This window comes from Humulus lupulus, chromosome 2 (assembly GCF_963169125.1).
Source record: "Humulus lupulus chromosome 2, drHumLupu1.1, whole genome shotgun sequence".
Taxonomy (NCBI): domain Eukaryota; kingdom Viridiplantae; phylum Streptophyta; class Magnoliopsida; order Rosales; family Cannabaceae; genus Humulus; species Humulus lupulus.
Genome location: NC_084794.1, coordinates 17,974,490 through 17,980,171, shown reverse-complemented (window position 1 = coordinate 17,980,171; position 5,682 = coordinate 17,974,490). Strand labels below are relative to the sequence as shown.

The 5,682-nt window shown below is 42.9% G+C and overlaps 1 non-coding gene across 1 annotated transcript; it reads right to left on the bottom strand.

The window, feature by feature from the left end:
* Positions 1-257: 257 nt before the first annotated feature.
* Positions 258-364, bottom strand: LOC133820159 (small nucleolar RNA R71). Its single transcript, XR_009886588.1, has one exon. It is a non-coding gene; the product is annotated as a small nucleolar RNA R71 (small nucleolar RNA).
* Positions 365-5,682: the final 5,318 nt, after the last annotated feature.

The window sequence follows — 5,682 nt, the reverse complement described above, 5'->3', positions numbered from 1 at the left end:
ATGATTCAACTCTTGCCCAAATTTCATGGAATGGAAAACGAAATCCCATACGTGCATATTAGAGAATTCGAGGAGGTAGTAGCCACGTTTTATAACCGAGGCGAAATTGTCGATTCTGTGCGACTAAAGTTTTTCCCTTTCTCCTTGTAGGACAAAGACAAAAGCTGGTTATACTCTTTGAGACCTAGGTCTATTGGAACATGGGAGGAAATGACTAAATATTTCTTTCTGAAACACTTCCCAGCCATAAGACCAACAGTCTAAAATGACAAATTTCCACATTTTCCCAAAAGGACAATGAAACGTTCTATCAAGTTTGGGAAAAATTCAAGGATCTGTTGAATCAGTGTCTGTACCATGGCTTTGAGAAGTAACGTTTGGTCAGTTACTTCTATGAAGGCCTCACGAGTTGTGAGCGCTAGTTTGTAGAAATTCTATGCAACGGTGAATTCCTCGAAAAAGAGTCAAACGATGCTCTTGAATATCTCGAAGAAACCTCGAAAAAATCTCACACCTGGACTAGTCCAAGTGTTACTGATAGCACCAACCGACACAAACCATCTGGAATCTATCAACTGCGAGAAGAGGATAGTGTTAAGGCCCAATTCGAAGCTTTGAAAAAGCAGTTTGAGGTCTTAATGACGAAAAATGACCAAAAGTCGCACATGATTGCTCAAGCGGAACCGCAAGAACCTTGCTTTGTTTGTGGTGGGCGGAGCATTAGCTAAGGATTGTTTAGCTTTTAATGAAATGAGAGGGATTTATGATGAGCAATGCAATGCCTTAGGGGCATATAACAAGCTATTCTCCCATACGTACAACCCTGGTTGGAGAAACCACCCAAATTTCAGTTGGAGAGATTCCAACCAAGCTCAATCGTTTGGAGGCCAATGGAGAAATGAGCAACAAGTTCAACCATCAAATGCGTATTCTGCACCTCAACACAATGCTCATCCACAACGAAATTCTCTCGAGAATACCCTTCATGCATTCATAGAGGAACAATCCAAACTAAATCGCCAAATGATGGAAGAAATCAAGGAAATGAAATGTCAATTCTCAAAATTGACTTAATCCTTGGCCATTCCGGAAAAAGGAAAACTTCCTTCCCAACCAAAATTCAATGTGCAAGGCCAACGCATGGCCCAATCTTCACACTCTAATGATCAAAATGTTAAGGAAGTAAATGCCATCACGACTAGAAGTGGTAATACTTTGCAAGACCCACCCATAAAATCTAACTCTCCCAGTACTCCAAAAGTTATTCCTGAAAATCCACCACACAATGCCTCTCCAAAAGTATCATTTCCCTAGGCTTTGAAACCTACTGGGAAACTTCCTGATAATCGAGCTAAAATCCTTGAGCACTTGACACAAGTGAAGATTAATCTTCCTTTGCTTCACATCATAAAACAAGTGCTGACTTATGCCAAAATCATCAAGGATCTATGCACTGCAAAAAGGAAGCCCATATCACGAAGACTGCTTTCTTAACTGAGCAAGTCAGTGCGGTGATTGAGTAAAAGACACCGCCGAAATACAAAGATCCTGGTTGTCCCACCATTTCTTGCGAAATTGGGACCCATGAAGTCAGCCAAGCCTTACTTGATTCCATTTGCTAGTGATGTTATTTTGCTACTTTGATTTACTATGTTCTTAATATAATGTATTTAAGTTATTTATGTTCTTTTATCCTCATCTCTATTTTTTTTATCTCTATTTACTTGTGCTAGTAGTATATAGGATTAGTCATGCTCTTTTTATGTGCTTCTAATTAGTAAAAGTAATATTGATACATAATTTTATGTCTAATCTTTTACTGCATTATTGCCCTTGGGAATTTTGTCATTTTTAGATTTTTCATAAGATTAACATTGTGCTCTTAATGTAAAGAACTTTATAACTCAAATGGACTTTTGATAGAAAAGAATATGGACTTTAATGTTAGATTTTCCAACTAAATGTTGGGTGTGAACTATTTACTTGTGTATTTTTGTAAATCAAGTAACTAAGTAACCAAACAAGCAGATGGATGATTCTTGAAAATTTTCTATTTCTCAAACTCTTGATTACATCTTACTTTTATTTCACTTGTCTCATTTTATTATTTCATCAAAAAGACAACACCAAAATCTCAAATCTCTTTTCATTCCCATTTTTATTTATTTCATGTTACTAACTTTTTGTGCTATTTTCTACTAATCTTTTGGTTTTAGGTACATCCTTGTGGATCGACCGCCTGAATTTACTACAACTACCGCTTAGTGGTTATCATATTTTGGGCATGGTTCTGGACGGGATCGTATGTGTCTTTTCTGTGAGACGGGATCGCCATTTCTACTAAGATGACCGCTTCACATCCGTATACCATCGAATAGTGAGTTTGTTCATTCGACGTTCTTTCTGTGGTCCGGTAGGCCCATAGTATGTGGGGCAACTCTTCCGGCCACTTGCACTTGCAAGCTTGGAGTTTTTTCTTTAGTGCTCCCTTCAAAATCTTGTTCACGACCTCTATTTTCCCATTTGCTTGAGGCCTTGCGACCGTATAAAAGCTTTTGATGATGTCATGTGTTTCACAGAAGTCGGTGAAGTGGATGCTATCAAATCATTTCCCATTGTTGGACACAATTTTTTTAGGGAGGTTGTATCGACACACAATGTTGTTGATGACGAAGTCCAGGGCCTTTTTGGAGGTGATGGTGCTCATTAGTTCCGCTTCGACCCACTTGGTGTAATAGTCTACGGCTACAATGGCGTATTTTACTCACAATGTGAAAGGTCAGGGACTGGTCATCAGGGTTGTTTCCATTGGAGGAGCTCGCGGGATCTTCACATACCTTTGACACTGTTCACATTTGCGAATGTAATCAACACAATCCTTCTTCATTGTTGGCCAGAAATATCCTTGCCTTAGGATTTTCTTGGACAAGCTAAGTCCAGCTGTGTGATCTCCGCAAAAACTTTCGTGCACTTCGTGCATGATTGCACTCACTTCTGTCTCGGATACGCATTGAAGATAGGGCATGGACAACCCCCTGCAATAGAGTTTTCCATATATCATGATGTATCTGTGAGCCAGGTACTGAAATTTCCTGGCGGTAGCCCTATCCGCGGGCAACTCCCCAATGGCCAGGTGCTGGATGAGAAGGCCCATCCAGAACGTAGAGTAATCAATGGTGTTGATGAATGAGGGGGCTTGAATACTAGGCACAGGTATATGGTCGATAGGGACCACCCCAGAGAATTCTGCTTCAGTATTCGTGGCCAATTTTGCCAATGTGTCTGCAAACACATTCTGTTCCCTGGGGATCTAACAGATGAAGTATTTCTTGAAATATTGGAGTAACTCCCAGTTTCGTGTCACGAGACGGCCAAATTCTCCCCCTTCGTTTGGTATTCCCCCGAAATATGCATGACCACCAATTGGGAGTCGTTGTGGACTTCTATATTTGCTACTCCTACCTCCCGGGCCAAGCATAGTTCAGCCAGCATGGCCTTGTGCTCAGCCTCAGTTTTTGACGCTTCGAACTGGAAGCGTAGGGCGCTTTGCAACTAGTGACCTTGCAGGGATATCAATATGATTCCGACCCCGGTCCCATTTTCATTTGAGGCTCCATCTACGAAGATTTTCCACATGGGCATTATGGGGTTGACGGGTTCTTCATCTTTGGTTATCCCAGTGCATTCTAAGATAAATTCGACTAGGGCCTATCCCTTGATAGAAATCCTGGGGACATATGATATGTCAAACTAGCTAAGCTCCATGGCCCACTTCAAGAGTCTCCCCGATGATTCGGGTTTCTGTAGTACTTGCCGTAGGGGATGGTTCGTCAATACCTTAATGGCATGGGAGTAAGTTAGCTTCCTGGAGGCAGTTAGTAAGCAAAATGTCAGCTTCTCGATTAATGGGTATCTGGACTATGCGCCCAAAAACCTTTTGCTCAAGTAATAGACTGGGAGCTGGACCTTTCCCACTTCTCGTACTAAAGCGGTGCTGATGGCACTGCCAAATACAGGTACAATGGCTCCCCATCCACTATTTTTGACAAGATTGATGCTTGGGCCAAATGCTCCTTTAATTTCTGAAAGGCCTCTTCGCACTCGGTCATCCATTCAAACCTCTGGCTTCTGTAAAGTATATTGAAGAATGGGATGCACTTGTCTGTGGACTTCGAGACAAAGCGGCTCAAAGCTGTTATTCTTCCCATCAAGATTTGAACGTCTTTGTGCTTCTATGGTAAAGGCATCTCGATCAGCGCTCTGATCTTGTCCTGGTTAGCTTATATTCCTCTCGAGCTTACTATGAAACCTAGAAACTTCCCGGATGCCATGCCAAAAGTGCACTTTTTGGGGTTCAGCTTCATCCCATATTTTCGGATGATGGCAAATGCTTATGCCAGGTAATCCGCGTGTTTGGCCGAGGTCTTGGACTTGACCAACATGTCGTCTATATAGACTTCCATGTTCTTCCTCAGTTGGTTCTAGAACATCCTATTGACCAGCCTCTGATAGGTGGCCCCAACATTCTTAAGCCTGAAGGGCATGACGATGTAACAGTATACACCTTTGTCTGTCTAGAAGCCGGTGTGTTCCTAGTCTGCTACATGCATTAAGATCTGGTTGTAACCAAAGTAGGCGTCCATGAAACTCAACAACTCGTACCCGGATGTAGGATCCACCATCTAGTCAATTCAGGGCAGAGGGAAGAAATCTTTCGGGCAAGCCTTATTAAGATCGGTGAAGTCGATGCAAGTCCTCCACGTCTCGTTCAGCTTTGGTACCAACACCAGATTGGCCAGCCAAACGGGATACAGGGCCTCCCGAATCAAATTGATCGAGGACAGCTTCTCGAAATTCAAGGCTTCTACCCTCTCCGCCCCTAGGGGTCTCCGCTTCTGCCAAACGGGAGTTGCATTTACGTCAATGTTCAGGGCGTGACATATGACGTTGCGGTCGATCCTAGTCATATCTGAATGAGACCAGGCCAAGACATCTTGGTTTTCTTTCACCTGGGTAATTATGGCAGCTCTGACCTCCGAGATTAGGTTTTTCTCGACTCGGATTACTTTGGTTTGGTTACTTCCATTGATGCACACCTCATCCATGGGTTCTAATGCCATATTCGCTTCTATTTGCGGATCCAATTCGTCCTCCTCCCGGACCATCCTCTGTGCTGGCTGTGGTGGTGGGATTGGATCAATGTTTTCCTATTCGAGAGGCTTTTCGCAAACTATGTAGATTGGTCAAGCAGAGAAGTGATAGCACTTTAGAGTGCTTTTTTGATCTCCCCACATAGTTCCCACTTCTCCGTTATCGCATGGGAACTTCATGCAGAGTTGGCAGATGGAGGTGATGGGGTCGAAGTCAACTAAAGCGGGACAGCCAAAAATTATGTTGTACGCATTGGGGCAGTCTACCACTACGAAAGTGTAATATTTGAATGAGCCCTGAACCTCGTTCCCCAACGTCATGGGTATTTGGATCTTACCCATCGGGAGCAATGAATCCCCATTGAAGTCGTAGATCTGTGTTGGGCATGAGGCCAGATCTTCCTCTGTCAATCCAATTATTGTGAATGTCAGCTTAAACAGTACGTTAACGGAGCTCCCGTCGTCCACTAACACTCGGGATACCCTGTTACACCCAGATTTCGAGACCAGACGATACGACCTCGAAAAGTAG